This window comes from Choloepus didactylus, chromosome 3 (genome assembly GCF_015220235.1).
Source record: "Choloepus didactylus isolate mChoDid1 chromosome 3, mChoDid1.pri, whole genome shotgun sequence".
NCBI classification, from domain to species: Eukaryota; Metazoa; Chordata; class Mammalia; order Pilosa; family Megalonychidae; genus Choloepus; species Choloepus didactylus.
The window spans coordinates 157,172,605-157,189,987 of record NC_051309.1 but is presented as its reverse complement, the minus strand read 5'-3'; the positions used below and the strand labels follow the sequence as shown (position 1 = coordinate 157,189,987).

The following is a 17,383-nucleotide window of genomic DNA, read 5'->3' as shown; positions in this document are numbered from 1 at the left end:
TCGCTCTCCGCAGGCTCTGCCCTGGGCGCCGGCGCTGAGCGCATCGTGGAGACGCTGCTACCGTTGCTCTGCAAGAAGCGGCCCGTCTGCGTACCGGATCCTGGTGCCGACGAGACTCTGCCTCCTGCCACCGCTCCAGTTTGTACAGCCTCCGTTCACCCTGGAATGATGGACCCACAGCTTAATACCCTGCAATTTTAGAGAAGAATGGATAGTCAACAGCACAGCATAGAATACCTCCCACTTTGGGGAGTCCAGGGCGACGACGAGTTATGGAAAAGCGCCTGCAGGAGGCTCAGCTGTACAAGCAGGAAGGAAACCAGAGCTACTGGGAAGAGAAGTACCGACATGCCGTGAGAAGGTACCATCGAACCCTGCTTCCGCTGCACAGTCTGAATCGGAGTCTGCCCTCCCCGATACCTAATCTAGGACCTCAGGGCCCGGCTCTCACACCTGAACAAGAAAACATCCTGCACAGCACCCAGACAGACGCTACAATAATCTGGCTGCGTGCCTCCTTCAGAGGGAGCCAGTGAACTACGAATGAGTGAAAGAATACAGTCAGAAAGTCCTGGACTGACAGCCTGGTAACGCCAAGGCCTTGTGTCGGGCTGGAGTGGCGTTTTTCCACCTGCAGGACTATGAGCAGGCTCAGCACTACCTCACGGCAGTCATCAGCAGACAGCCAAAAGACACCAATGTCCGGCGATATCTCCAGTTGACGCAGTCGGAACTCAGCAGCTGCCATCGGAAAGAGAAGCAGCTCTACCTGGGCATGTTTGATTAACAAAGAAGATGTGCCTCTCCGCTTGAACTTAGGTGGACCGTTAGAGATCCGTCAAGGGGAAACCTGAGTCCCAGAAACAGAAATTAACCCCACACGTCTGACCCACATGGATTTCTGTTTTGTTTCCATCCCTGCACAAACTTTTTCCTACTTACACAGGCTGTGTCTTTATTTGTCCATCCGTCTTTATATTTGTATAGTTTTCAATACCTGTTATTCTGGGAGATTGTTTTACTTTGGGAAATACAACCAGAAAGCATTCAAAAAAAGAGTTGGCTATCTCTGCAGGTAAACTTACTGCCCCTACTGCACCCCACCTAGGACCTGACTCCCAGAGGTGTGAATTTCCCTGGCAACATGGGCATGACTCCTTGGGATGTGCCTGGCCCTGGACTGTGGGATTGAGAAAGCATTCTTGGACCAAAAGGGGGAAGAAAAATGAAACAAAGTTTCAGTGGCTGAGAGATTTCAAATGGAGTCGAGAGGTTACTCTGGTGGACACTCTTATGCACTATATAGATAACACACTTTAGGTTTTAATGTATTGGAATAGCTAGAAGGAAATACCTTAAACTGTTGCTTGGTAATCCTGTAGCCTTGATTCTTGAAGATGACTGTATAACTATATAGCTTTTATGGTGTGACTGTGTAATCATGAAAACTTGAGACTGACACTCCCTTTATCCAGTGTATGAACAGATGAGTAAGAAAACAAAGACAAAAAATAAATAAATAATAGGGGGACAAAAGGCGGTATGGGATGTTTTGGGTGTTCTTTTTTATTTTTATTTTTTATTTATTTTTTTATTTTTTTTGGAGTACTGAAAATGTTCAAAAATTGATTTTGGTGGTAAATGCACAACCATATGATGATACTGTGAACTACTGATTTTGCACTTCAGATGATTATCTGGTATGTGAATATATCTCAATAAAATTGCATTAAAAAAAAAGAGTTGGCTAGGGGAGCTTTAGCCATCTTCTATTATCTCTGAAAGCCACTACATTCCACTGCATATAAATACACAGTAAAACTATTGTTCCTTCTCTGCAAATGCCACTTTGAGACACTTTCCTTAGGTCCCCTCCCATTTTCTTATAACATTACCACTTCTAAGCTCCTTCAGTACAGGTATTCTGAAGCTACCTGTGGGCTGGGGAAACAGGGATCTATCTACTCCAAGCTCTCACCAGGACTCCAGCAGAGAAGGGGGGATTGGCTCCTCAAGAAGGTTCTGACACAGAGTCACCAGTAGTGATTTACTGCAATGGAGACACACCTACTCCTATTGGTAAGCATCCAAGATGATATGAGAGAGACAGTAAGAGCAAACTTTCTGACTGCCCTATAGATTAATATTTAACATCTGCCCTGTGACCCAGCATTAAGCTGGGTGCTGAAGGTATGAAAACTTCTGCCCTCAAAGAGCTGACAGCATAATGGAGGGAGCTGGAATGCACAGACCAGTAAGTGCACAAAATAGTATAAGCACTATGATAGATATCTCTGCAGTGAAAGGATGAAGTATGTTTGGGAGGGAGGAGGAAGTGTCCAAAAGATTCTCGAGTTAGTCTTGAAAATGAACATGGAATAGGAATTATCTATCAATAAGAAGAGAGAAGCACCTTCAGTCAGAAAGAGCAGCAGGATGAAACATAAAAGCAAGTGACACAACTGCAAATGGTATAAGGGGCATCACAGAACTTCATATCAAACAACATTGGATTCCATTGCCACTACTTTCAGGATTCAGCTGATGGAAAGGAGAAGTTCATCAAGGGATTCATCTTACTTATCCCAATGGTTCCTCTTGAAGCAAGCCCATTCAGATAAAGAAGTGTTCATCCAAGTGGTTGTCTTTGAGATACCTATTCAGGATAGTCTGTTGGTGGTGGTGGTGGTGGTGGTGGTGGTGGAGAAGAAAAGTAATTGCCATTATTTGAGACCCATTTCTTGAATTTTTGGATAGCTTTTACTTTTGTCCATTTTGGATGTAGATACTCAATGGAGGTAAACTAAATACTTTACCTTCACTGATTTGTTTGTTTGTTTGTTTTCCTGAAAATGACTAATACAGATATTTAAGTAAAATGGATTTAGGAATAAATATGCTACCTATGGTTAATGACAATAGGTGTATCATGGGGCAAATCAATGAAGCTATGATATTAACAAACTTTAAGTTATGTAGAGGATGTTCCTGACTGAATTTTTCCTAAGGCTATAGTTCAAAGCCACCATCATGCCCACCAAAAGAATGAAATACTCTCAAAGAATTTGAACCTATTAAAATATTTCAATTCCATAAAACAGCTTTATAGCAAACTTACAGTGATATCCTTATTCTTGTACCAAATCATTTTATTATTAAATTAGATTAATTTGTTTGAAATATCTTTAGACTGACCATGAAAATTTGAAGTAGGTATCCTCCTGTTTTTCATATAATCATCCTCCTTCTGACTGAAGTTCTATTTTATGTTTTTCTCAAAAAAACAGCCATGTCCCTGAGATCAGGGGTCAATAAACTACAGCTCATGGGCCCAATCCAGCCTGTTTCTGTAGCCCATGAACTATAAATGGTTTTTCCATTTTTAAAATAGTTGGGAAAACATCAAAAGAAGAATAATACATGTGACACATAAAAATTGTAAGAAATTCAAATTTTAGTGTCCATAAATGAAGTTTTATTGGAACACAGCCATATGTACCCATTTATATACTGTCAGCTTTTGTGCTACAATTGGAGAGTTGAACAGTTGTGACAGAGCGAATGGCCCACAAAGATGAAAATATTTACTATCTGGCCCTTTGCAGAAAAAGTATGCTGACTCTGCCTTAGATAATAGGTTAAAATTCATCTTTCTCAATATTGCATTGTGTAACTCCTAACACTTTATTATTTTTAGCTATTTGACTTTAGTGTGCAAAATGTTACCCTCCTTCCTACCTTCAGAGAAGGGAGAACTGGAAATACAAGAAGTGAAATTTGTTGGTTTAAACTTTTAACTTATATTTTACCATCTAATGGGACATTATCCACTGGGGTTGAATCAAAAAATTTTAATCTAGGCCTATAGAGAGCAATTTGATGATTGTTGAAAGCATGTGCATACGCAAAATGCCAAGAGGCCACTCCTCCACACATTTGAATACATATAGAAGGTTACAGTGTTCTGCACAATTATGTGGTCTGAAATCCTATAGTGTAGTATATGAGGTATAATATGAATTGTTTTGGCATCACTGGCCTTATTGAAAGGCTCCATGCATTTACACATCTGTGTCTGCAATAAAGAAAGGATAATTGTTCAGTGCTGCTATTGCTGTTTATGAATCAGAAGAACAAAAAGGCAACAGAATAAACAAAATGTCATGTTCATACAAATCTTGATTAGGGTAAAATCATCTGGCTGGCATTGCCTGTGTACAGCATCTCCAATAGGGCTGCCAGCTCATGGAGGGAGCCTGCACAGGTCCCCTGTTTTGGGTTTGCAAAGCTTGCAAAAGCTTATTTGAGGGTTTACACAAAAGTAGAGCTACACAAAACATTCAAGATCTGGTCTCTGAGTCTTTGCTATTATTAATCAACTTGTCTTCAAGAATCCCTGAAGTTCTGAGGAAGTTTCAGAATATGTACAGTATCTAAAAGAGAATGCTTATAAAAATCAGCATGATTAGTGTCTTAGAACAGGATTTTTCAATCTTGGCCCTATTGGCATTTTGGGCTAGATTAATTTTTGGTGGGAGTCTGTCCTGTGCATTGTAGAATGTTTAGCAGCATCCCCAGCTCTTCCCACTAAATTCCAGTAGCATCCTCTCAGTTGAGACAAACTAAAATCTCTAGATATTGCAAAATGTATGCAAGGAGGTAAACCCACCCCCAGTTGGGTATCACTGTTTTAGAGAAGTAGGTAAATATTCTTTATTCCATACTGTAATAAAAGGAGCTTGGAGGAGCACTTGGTCCTGAGAGCAGAATCAGAATTAAAAAGACTCAGAATATGTTTGTGGACATAAAATAACTATCAAAAAAGTAAAAAATATGATCATGCATCTAGGTTTTCAAAATAGTCTTAGGTTTGTTATAAGGAAGATAAAATCTGAATAATTGGGGGAATCATTCAGCTGTTCTAACGTTTCACAGGCTGCACCTTCATGTTGGGGTAGTTGCTTCCAGAACCCTCTTTCCGTTCATCTGCTCAGTAGATGTTTCTTGAGCACTTTCTTAGGAAGACTGTCTGCTAGGCAATGGAGTGCAGAGCTCACAGCTTGCCTTTTGAAAACACAGCCTTGATCTCTGCTTAAATACCTTATATGGCTACCCTCAGCCTAGAAAATAAAGTAAAAATCAAGATAAAGTGAAGCATTTATAGTGTTCTTTGTCATATATTCCCAACATCCATTGCATTTCCAGCTAATCTAAGTCAGACTTTTTCAATTCTGGCTGTACATTATAATCTTGGGGATATTTTTACAAGTACCAAGGATTAAGCCTTATCCCAAGCCTATTAAATCAGAATCTTTGTTGATGGGGCAGCAATGTTTTACCAAAGCTATTTGGGGGATTCTAATACCTACTGACCTGGGTCACATACAGTGATCCACTTCTCTTACCAATGATTGGGCTTAGGAATGGGCATGTACCAGGGACATCTACATGAGATATGAGAAGCTTGTATATGTGGGAACATGATTCTGGGCACATTCCCCTCACTTCTAAAATACAGTCATGGAGAAAAGGATCTTTTCCTTCCTGGATGCTGTTAGATCGGGACAGCTCATCTGGAGCTGCTGCAGCCATTTTGTTTCCAGCCTGAGGATAAAACTGACACATGGAAAAGTTACAAGAGACTTCATCAAGCAGAAGCTGTTTTAGTTTCCTGGCTGCTAAAACAAATACAATAGGTTGGCTTAAGAGCAGGAATTTATTTGGTTCATAGTTCCCGAGACTAGAAGGCTTGCTCCTTCTCGTTGGTTATCTTCTGGCTGGCTGGTGATTCTTGGTCCTTGGCTTTTTTGTCACACGGCAATGCACATGAGGGAGTCCTCTCCTTTCTCTTCCAAGATCCATTGATTTTTAGCTGTCGCTATTACCTATGGCTTCCCTCTTTTTGTGTCCAATTTCCTTTGCTTGTAAGGACTTCCACCATATCAGATTAAGGCCCAACCCCATAGAATGTGGGCACATCTTAACTAATAACATCTTCGAAGGTCCTATTTACAGATGGGTTCACACCAACAGCAACAAGGGTTGGGGCTTGAGCATGCCTTTTGTGGGGGGCATGATTCAATCCCCAAGAGAAGCCTTAGTGTGCCTGTACTTCTTGTTTCGTTAGATTACAAACTGCCTTTTTTAAAAATCAAGTTTCAGTTGTCTGTTAATTGCAACCAAAAGCATCTGTGGTGGTTTGAAGCAATATGTATCCCAGAAAAGCATGTTCTTAAATCTAATCCATTCCTGTGGGTTTGGACCAATTGTAAGTAGGATCTTTTGATGAGGCAAATTCAGTTAAGGTGTGGCCCAACTCATTCAGGGTGGGTCTTAATCCTAATACTGGATTCCTTTATAGATGGAATGAATACAGAGACAGAGAGATAAACCAAGAAACGGAAAGCAATGAAACCCGGAAGAGAAGGGAGAGCCCAGCAGATGCCACCATGTGCCTGACAATGTGGCAGAGGAGCCAAGTCTTTGGCAGCCAGTCTTTTGGAAGAAAGCATTGCCTTGATGGTGCCTGGATTTGGACATTTTCACAGCCTCAAAACTGTAAGCTTGTAAGCTAATAAATTCCCATTGTTTAAGTCAAACCGTTTCATGGTATCTGCTTTGAGCAGCCAAGAAAACTAAATCAACATCCTAACTCATAAAGCATTCAAGGATCTTCTCAACCTTCTGTTCCCCATCCTCCAGAACCAGACAAATTGTCTGCTCACACCCATGCTTATGCCATAGCACTCTTGCCTATTGCCACACTCCAGTGGTATCTATGTAATTTTACTAATATTTTTCTGTCAGTAGAATATCATCTTTTATTCATTTCTAGTATTGTATTATAATCCTACATATTAGGTTAGACTAAGCTCTGTTAAATAGACCCAAAATATATAATTGCTAAACTCTATAGAAGTTTATTTCTTATTTGCTTAATAGTACAAAGAGGTTCCTTTGATGTGATATATCAGGAACCCAGGCTTGTTCCATCTTGGCACTCCTCTGCTTCTGGGGACTTGATATTTTTACTTGTATGTAGCCTGCAGAAAGATAAAGAGAGAGCACAGAGAGAGAAAATAACCAGTTCTAAAAACTTTAGCCCAGAAATAGCACATATCTCTTCTGCTTATATTCTATTGACAAAAATTAGTTTCATGGCCACTTACAACTGTAAAGGAAGCTGGAGATGTGGCCTTACTATGTGCTGGGGAAGAAAGGACATAGATTTTTTGATGAAAAGCTGGTGGTCTCTGACACAAAAAACCATGTCAAGTTTTATCTTTTCAAACACAGAGCTAGAAAGAAAATCTCTGTTTATGACCCTCTGCTCTTTGGGTGGTAGCATTTAGCCATGCTGGTTGTCTGATACTTTTCACAAACTGGAATCATGAATGATCTTTCCACCTGGTTAGCTCTTCTCTTCAATTAGATTGTAAGTTATTTGAGAATAGGGTCTGTTTTTTTTTTTTAATGTCAATAAACTTTTTTTAAATTTAATTTTATTGAGATGGTTCACATACCATACAATTACCCAAAGATAAAAAGTGCACAATCAATTGCCCACAGTACCATCATACAGCTGTGCATCCATCACCACAATTAACTTTTTCTCAATTTTTAGAACATTTTCATTATTCCAGAAAAGAAGTAAAAACCAAAAAAAAAAAAAAAAAAAAAAACCTCAAAACATCCCATACCCCTAATCACACCCCTCCATTATTGACTCATAGTATTGGTATAGTACATTTGTTACTATTGATGAAAGAATGTTAAAATATTACTAACTGTAGTGCATAGTTTGCAATGGGTATATTTTTCCCTGTATACTTCTCTGTTATTGACTTCTAGTTATAGTGTCATACATTTGTTCTAGTTCATGAAAGAGATGTCTAATATTTGTACAGTTAATCATGGACATTGTCCAACACAAGATTCACTGTTTTATACATTCACATCTTTTAGCTCCAGCCTTCCTTCTGGTGACATATGTGACTCTAAGCTTCCCCTTTCCGTCACATTCACACACCATTCAGCACTGTTAGTTATTCTCACAATAATGTGCTACCATCACCCCTGTCCATTTCCAAACATTTAAGTTCAACCTAGTTGAACATTCTGCTCATAGTAAGCAACAGCTCCCCACTCTTTATCCTCATTCTATATCCTGGTAACTTATATTTCATGTCCATGAGTTTACATATTATAATTAGCTTATATCAGTGAGACCCTGCAATATTTGTCCTTTTGTGTCTGACTTATTTCATTCAACATAATGTCCTCAAGGTTTCTTCATCAACCCATTTTTTTTTAAGATGGTTTTCTTCACCCACCATACATTCTGTCCTAAGTAAACAATCGATGGTTCCCTGTAGAGTCACATATTTATGCACTCACCACCATCACCACTATCTGTGTAAGGACATCTCCATTTCTTCCACAAAGAAGGAGGAAGAGTCAAAGACAATAGAGAGACAAAAGAAAAAGAAAAAAAGAAAAAAATAACATGACAGCTGTTCTAGTTTGCTAATGCTGCTGGAATGTAAAACACCAGAAATGGATTGGCTTTCATAAAGGGGGTTTATTTGGTTACAAAGTTACAGTCTTAAGGCCGTAAAGTGTCCAAGGTAAGTCATCAACAATCAGGTACCTTCACTGGAGGATGGTCAATGGTGTCTGGAAAACCTCTGTTAGCTGGGAAGGCATGTGGCTGGCGTGTGCTCCAAGTTCTGGTTTCAAAATGGCTTTCTCCCAGGATGTTCCTCTCTAGGCTTCAGCTCCTCAAAAATGTCACTCGTCATTGCTCTTGGGGCATTTGTCCTCTCTTAGCTTCTCTGGAGCAAAAGTCTGCTTTCAACGACCCTCTTCAAACTGTCTCTCATCTGCAGCTACTCTCTCATCTTCTGTGCATTCTTCAAAGTGTCCCTCTTGGCTGTAGCTCCTCTTCAAAATGTCACTCTCAGCTGCACTGAGTTCCTTCTGTTTATCAGCTCATTTATATGGCTCCAGTGATTTAATTTAGACCCACCCTGAATGGGTGGGTAACACCTCCATGGAAATTATCCAATCAGAGTCATCACCCACAGTTGGGTGGGGTGCATCTCCACGGAAACACTCAAAGAATTACAATCTAATCAACACTGAGACATCTGCCCGCACAAGATTACATCAAAGATAATGGCATTCTGGGGGACATAATACATTCAAACTGGCACAACAGCTAAAAAGCAACTAAAGGAAAGCTAGAATTAAACTAAAGTAGAATAAAAGAGTCAGACAACATCATCAATGCCAAGAGTCCCATACCCCTCCCTTATGTCCCCCTCTTACAGGCATTTACTTTGGTATATTGCCTTTGTTACATTAAAGGAAACATAATACAATGTTTCTGTTAACTATAGTCTCTAGTTTGCATTGACTATTTTTTCCCCAATCCACCCCATTTTTAACACCTTGCAAGATTGACATTCGTTTTCCTTCATGTAAAAACATATTTGCACATTTTAGCACAATTGTTGAGCACTCTAGGTTTCACTGAGTTCTACAGTCCCAGTCTTTATCTTTCCTCTTTCCTTCTGTTGTCCCACATGCTCCTAACCTTCCTCTTTCAACCATACTCACAGTCATCTTTGTTCAGTGTACTTACATTGCTATGCTACCATCACCCAAAATTGTGTTCCAGACCTCTCACTCCCATCTTTTCCTATCTCTGTAGTGCTCCCTTTAGTATTCCCTGAAGTGCAGGTATCTTGTTCACAAACTCTGTCACTGTCTGTCTGTCAGAGAATATTTTGAACTCTCCCTCATATTTGAAGGACAGTTTTGCTGGATATCAGATTCTTGGTTGGTAGGTTTTCTCTTTCAGTATCTTAAATATATCACACCACTTCCTTCTTGCCTCCATAGTTTCCACTGAAAAATCCACACATAGTGTTATCAAGCTTCCTTTGTATGTGATGGATCACTTTTCTTTTGCTGCTTTCAGGATTCTCTCTTTGTCTTTGATGTTTGATAATCTGATTAAGTGTCTTGGCATAGGCATGTTCAGATCTATTCTGTTAGGGGTTCGCTGCACTTCTTGGATCTGTAATTTTATGACTTTCATAAGAGATGGGAAATTTACATTGATTATTTCCTCTATTATTGCTTCTACCCCTTTTCTCTTCTCCTTCTGGATCACCCATGTCATGTACATTCATGCACTTCATGTTGTCATTCAGTTCCCTGAGATGTTGCTCATATTTTTCCATTCTTTTCTTTATCTGTTCTTTTGTGTGTAGGATTTCAGGTGTCTTGTTCTCCGGTTCCTGAGTATTTTCTTCTGCTTCTTGAGATCTGCTGTTGCATGTTTCTGTTGTGTTTTTCATCTCTTGTGTTGTGCCTTTCATTTCCATAGCTTCTGCCAGTTGTTTTTTCAAACTTTTGATTTCTAGTGTTTTCTTTATAGCCTTGATCTTTTTTACCATATCTTCTCTGAACTCGTTGATTTGGTTTTTTATTTGGTTTAGCATGTTTCTTTGAAAATTTTTAATAGATTGTTTCATTAAAGTGAAACAATATCCCAACTGTTTCTTGACTGAGGTGTAAGTTTGTTCCTTTGACTGGGCCATATCTTTGTTTTTCCTAGTGTAGAGTGCAGTTTTCTGTTGTCTGTGCATCTGTCTTGCTCAGTTACCCCAATCAGATTTTCCCAGTCCAGAAAGGGTTCAGATTTCGGAAAGGGGTTATATTCAGTTTCAAGTCTCCCTGCAGGAGCGGGCTCCCAGTGCAGTTCTGCAGTATTTACTTACAGATTTTATGCTGTGATCTCAGGCATTCCTCCCACTCCAGGTTGGTGTCCAATGTGTGGACAGTCACAGTTGTCCCCCAGTAGTTATTCCAAATTATTTACTAGTTGTTCCTGGTTGCTTATTAGTTGTTCCAGGGAACTAACTAAATTCCACTCCTCTCTATGCTGCCATCTTGCCCCCTCCCCCAGGATCTGTTTTTAAGATATCCTTGCCTGTCCCCAGTACCTAGGTTGGAACACTTATCCTGGAGCAGTGGTTCTCAAACTTCAGAATCCTCTGGAGGGCTTGTTACAGCACAGATTGTTTAAGTCCACTCAGTATTACTGATTCCATCATCTCAGGGAAGAAATTTGCATCTCTAACAAGTTCCCAGGTGATGCTTGTAATGTTGGAAAATCTTTGATGTAGACTACCAGTTTTGAATTTATTTTGTAGTTAACACAGAGGAGTACACTTCTGAATTGATAGTAGTTGGAGGGAGGCACAGAGCCTTCAACCCCATTTTTTTAAGTCTGTAACAATTACTCCTCTCTTTCCTTCATGTGCCTTTTCTTTGCATTTGTTCCTGTCCCATTTAATTGGAGAAGAGCAACCTGAGCAGATAAATTTTTGCCTTGTTAAAAATGAAAAAGGTGTAGATAGTGTATCAGTCAGGGTTCACCAGAGAAACAGAATCAATTGGATGCATGCATGAGTCTGTGTTTAAGAGATTTATTTTAAGGAATGTGCTTATGTGATTGTGGGGGCTGATAAGCCTGAAGTCCACAGGGTGGGCCAGCAGCCTGGGATCTCAGGCAGGATTTTATGCTGCAGTTTTGATGCAGAATTTCTTCTAATTCAGGAAACCTCAGTTTTTACTCTCAAGCCCTTCACAGATTGGATGAGGTCCACCCACATTTTCAAGGGTAATCTCCTTTACTTGAAATCAACAGTTAGTAGATATTAACCACATCTACAAAATGCCTTCACAGCAACACCTAGATTAGGGTACAATTTAACAACTGGGTACTATAGCCCAGACAAATTGACACCTAAAGCTAACCATCACAGATGTTTTAAAAAAAAATAGGAGGAACTTTGAAATCCACTTTGAAAAAGGATTTGAGTTAAAGGTGTTAATTTATAAATTCTCAAATTTGACCTCTGGTAAGGAAGAGAAAATACTGACAAATTTATATAAAAAGGGCTCTTTTGAATAGCTGTTATTTGTCATGATAACTTTAAAATTTTCAAAAAGAAAAGTAACAAGTCCTTTGAAGTGACAAAGAAAAGAGCATATTTTTAAAATAATCATTTTTCACATATAAACTCATCACAGCTTTATTCCATGCAACACTATGTTCTCTTTTAAAAAATCACTATGCCACTGCATGCATAATTTTCTCTTTAGAATAATAAAGATGTTTTTAACCTGACAAAACATTTCTGAAGTCTAACAAATTAATACCATACTACTTATATTGTCTGGAAGAAACTGAATTGAACAATAAAAGTTTTATGGGTCAAAATGAGTTGCTGTGTCCCAAGAAATTGATGGAAGCCTGTCCATTGGAATGCTTTAAAATGGAACAAAACCCTGGTTTATATAGAAGAAAGGGGTAAAATATTGCCCTGCTGGGAGACACTAACAAACCATACTGCTGCTACCATTAACTTTCTAATGCCAGTGCCACCTCTAGCTCTCTGAGCTCTCAGCCACGGAGAAGGGGGGCAAAGGGGTTAATAAGAGGTCTCCACACCATGACTCATACAAAGCATACTTCCCACAAATCTACAGGTGGTAAAGCACCCTGAAGCAAATGCTGTTCACAGAATATGTTCTCCCCTGGAAGGGTGAAGAAACTTCATTGTTATAGTTGGTACAGTGAAATTAGATGTTATCAAAAGTAACTGACCTTCGATCCGCAAACTTCCCTTCCAGTGCCTGGTATGAGAAATTGCTCCAAAATTCAAAACAAATTTTTGCTTCTATAGCACAACTATTGATGCTTTGAAGAATATACCCAGAACGAATTACTAGATATGGAGAACTTTTGCTTTCGATACCTTTAGAATAGGAGGCAAGTGAGGCCTATATGATTGGCCTTTAGGAAGACACCAACCTGTGTGCATTCCATGCCAAATGCATACCAGAAGACATCCAGCTGGCATGCGGTATATGTGGAGGATGTGCTTAAGAATCCACTATAATGGGAAACATTTCACTGTCAAAAATTTTTGTTTTTCTCTTCTTCCTATCATTGGTGGTTCTGAACATTAGATTTTTTTTCCTTTTTTTTTTTTCAAAAGGCACCTAAGTATGTGATTGCAAACACAAAAATAGGGGACAGAAATCAAGTATTGGCAGTTTTTCCATTTTCATTTGCATGTGAATTTTTAATAACAACATAAGCACATAACGCATTTAATGCAAGTCAATATAAATTGTTATTATAATTAAACCTTTCAATTTTTCTGGACAATGCCAGCATTTTGATTTTTATTACTGGCAACTAAATGGTGTTTTTAGCATATTTATCATACAGTAGATTCCATCCATTCACTATACTTTTTAACTGAATTGTTCTTAATGCAAGTACACGTTATTAAAATTTTTTCCATGCATGTCTTTATTTTATTGCTCATATAACCATACACTGGAAAAGGGGGTGCCAGTCACAAGGTTTTTACAATCACTTGGCCACAAGTTAAAAGCTATATAGTTATACAATCATTATCAAAGATCAAGGCTACTGGATTACAGTTTGACAATTTCAGGTATTTCCTTCTGGCTATTCTAATATACTAGAACCTAAAAAGAAATATCTATGTAATGAGTCAATAGTCATAATTATTTGTTAAATCCTAACTTCTCAGTTACAACTCCTCCCTCTCATTTGATCATTCTCTCAATCTTCAGGGATATCTGGGCAATGACCATTCTAACTTCTTCATGCTGGACAAGTACAAATTTTTAATGTTGAATGTCTTCTGTGCTGTTCCTGTAAGTTTGCTACTAAAATGAATAAACCTAAGGAAAAAAAAAAAGAGCCATGCTAATCTGACTTCTCCATCTAGAATTTGGCTGACACTTCACTCTAAGCCAGTGGATTTACTAAGTATCACTCTATATTTGCTTATAACATTCACAAGATTTACAAGATAAGCCTAAATTGGAAGGAACTCCAAGGAAGTGATTATATTGGAGGAGGGAAAATGCAGCCCCTTTCCTTGAAAGTGAAACTGGTTTATGCACTTTTAGTTTTGGGGCAAAAAAGGCATAATTGCTTAAAACTGAGGACAAATTCAAAGCAGTCTCTATGTTAAAGTAAATTAAGACAGCCAGTATAACCAGGTATAATCAGCAAGGTCAACTTAATTTGGATAAAAAATAACTGTGTCTAAGAAGCTCCATTTAAAATTAACATTTGCCACCTGAGTGGGATAGAATTTTAATTCAAACAGAGTCTGGGACAACATAGTTGGCCTTAGAGAGTAAGGCTGAAAACAGTGCTTTCTGGGCAGGCAATTTTGATAAGGAATGTGAGGTGAGACAAAATTCCTAGCAAGGGAAACACCATAGTTGGAGCCATTGGCAACATAAGCACAATGAATCCTGGGAAGGCAGGAGATCAAGGCAGCCCTGTAAGGTCATCTAACTGGGATACTTTTGAGAGTGAAAAGGGTGCTACTAATAACCTCAACAGGACAATAGGCAGACACTGGGATTGTGTGGTGGTTTGAGGCTGATGTACCCCAGAAAAACATGTTCTTAAATCTAATTCATTCCTGTGTGTGTAAAACCATTTGTAATTAGGACCTTTTGCTGAGAATATTTCAGTTAAGGTGTGTCCCACCTCAATCAGGATGGGTCTTAATCCTATTACTGGAGTCCTTTATAAGTGAAATGAAATTCAGGCAGTGAGGGAGAGAATACCACAGAAAGCAAGAGGCTGGACAGTGACAGAATCTGTAAGAGAAGGGAGAGCCCAGGAGATGACACCACGTGCCTTTCCATGTGAAAAAAGAACCAAAGATCACCAGCTGCCAGCCCCAGAACAAAACAATCTTTGGGAAGAAAGCGTTGCCTTCATGTTGCCTTGACTTGGACATTTTCCTGGCATCAAAACCATGAATGAATAAATTCCCATTGTTTAAACAATCTACTTCATGGTATTTGCTTGAGCAGCCAAAGAAATTAAAACAGACTGTCTCAGCAAATCCTCATTAGTGAAGGATTTTTGATGAACTTTGGCAGATCATAGTAGTTGAAAGAAAATTAAGACAGACTTGAGTTCACCAGGTTAGTCCTATGTCTAGTGATCACACCTCCTGCATTATCTGGACCAGTTTCAAATCTTGATGCTTTAGTTTTTTAATCAACATTATTATTTCTCCCATATCACCAAAATCCTGTGGCTCCCAGGATGCTTCTTGGTCAAACAACATCTGGGAGGCTGTACTGCATAGGGTTAGCATTGCTGTGGTACTCACACGAGCCTCACTTCAAAGACTGTCCCCGCTGATTTCGAGAGATGTGATTTATCTCAACCCCAGTTTCCTTATCTGTAAAATAGGAACAATAATACATGCTTTTCCAGATGGTTCCAAGTATTGAACTAAATGATGTATAAAAGTACTTGACATAGTGCTTGACTTGCACTCAATAACTCTAATGAATAATTCCCATGCTATAGAATCTTTTAAACCTCAAAAAGACACAAAAATCTTTTATTGGTTCCTTTGCACTAATTTATTCTACAGACATATTTATTGAGCCCCTATTACATGCTATATACTCTGCTAAGTATCAACTGTAAGAAAACCGAAATGTCTTGGCCTCAGCCCTCAGAGATTCCAGAACAATGAAAACAATCAAATATAAAATTTTATCTGGAATTTCTGCTATGTGGGTTAAATATACTGTACCTCTAAGAGTGGCATTTGACTGAGTCTGGGTGAATCAAATAGATTTCCCAGGTCCTGAGAAAGTTTTTATGTTGAAAATATGACTTTGATTGCAGTTTCAGAACAAAGTGGAGGGGTGTGAGATGGGCTGTAGGTAGTCTATACCTACATAATAGCAGGTATTATACCTGCATAATAGCCGAGGAAAGAGATGTTTCTATCTTTTGCTCCAGAAAATAAGGTGACCATATCAACAAACCTATACCCTACTCATGAGGCAACAGTCTGTTTTGCATCGATTGGATAAAAAAAGCAGATTTATGTCTTTGAACTTTAGTTATCCACTACGTAGTTGCTCAAATAGATCTTCTGCACATCCATGTTTAAAATGACTATCCTAATTAGAATACAATTGACATATAATCACGTGCTGTTAATTTAAAGGTGAAAATAAAAAAAACAGAAGTAAAAAAATCAGGTATGGAAATTTAAAAGCAATGTTTTCATTCAACAGATATGTTCTGCTATACACTGAGAACGTAAATATTGCAGGTGCCAGATAGTCAAATAACCTTCATATCTTGGACTATTTTTTAGAAAGTTCTCATGAAATCATTTTAAAGTAGATTCTCCCTAGCAACTCTCTCTAGTCAACATAATGTTTTTATAAATTTGACAATGGTTTTATCCAAAGGTGATTGTATTCCTCAACGTCATTTACAAGTCTCACCTCTTTTAATATTTAAACACAGGAATGAAGACACTTTGAGACCAATGTTAAGTGCCAAATGTGGAAGACAAGATAGGCAGACCCAGGCTGGAAAGAGCAGAAGCCAAAGAGCAGAGCTCCCAGGCAGTGCTGGAAGGAAACACCCAGTCAGTACAGCATTCACCTGCATCTGTCCTGCTGGGCGTCTGTTATTCACAATGCCCATTAGTTAGTCTGAGATTTTTATCAATAATTCAAAGTATTCAAAACAGAAATGAACCCCTAATCCTGTCACTATTTCCTTAAATGCCTAAGAAAAGAAAACGTGTACCTTGGTGCTAAGGGTCTTTCCACGCTCTGTCTAGTGTGGGTCCCTGATTGTCAAGAAGAAAGTGAGGTTCTGAGGAAAATTGTCTTTTTCTATACTTCAGAAACTCCATGTTTCAGTTACCTTAAGGCATTAGGATCATATGACTTGAAAGTCTTGCAAATTACTCTTCTCATTTTAAATAGCATTATAGCCTGTGGCTTTTAAACTTCAGAGTGTGCGAGGCCTGAATCTGAATCTCCACTCTCCCCACACTGGTTCTTTGACCCTGGGCAAGATCCTTGATCCTTTAATCTTCAATATCTCAAGCAGCTAAAATGAACAAAGATACTTGTTTCATAGGATTTTTGAAAGAATTAAATGAGATAATGTATGACAAATTCTTAGCAAAACCAAGCACTCATAAATTTATAATAACAATAATGTTAAAATTGGACCTTAATAATCCAAGTATTATACCAGAAAATGTATTTTATACTGAAAAATTTGCTTTTGTATAACTTCTTACCAAAAATATAGCTACTCTTAGACTTTGCAGTCAAGGTGGTGGGCTACATGCTCCTTTTCTGCTTTGTTCATCACTGAATCTCCAGTGAGCAATTCTGTGCTCAGAACATGTTATATGCCCAATAAATTAATTATTGAATGAATTAATGAATGGCCCAAGCT

At 38.6% G+C, this 17,383-nt stretch overlaps 1 pseudogene; it reads left to right on the top strand.

The window, feature by feature from the left end:
- Nucleotides 1-272: 272 nt before the first annotated feature.
- LOC119530504 lies at nt 273-787 on the top strand (annotated as a pseudogene).
- Nucleotides 788-17,383: the final 16,596 nt, after the last annotated feature.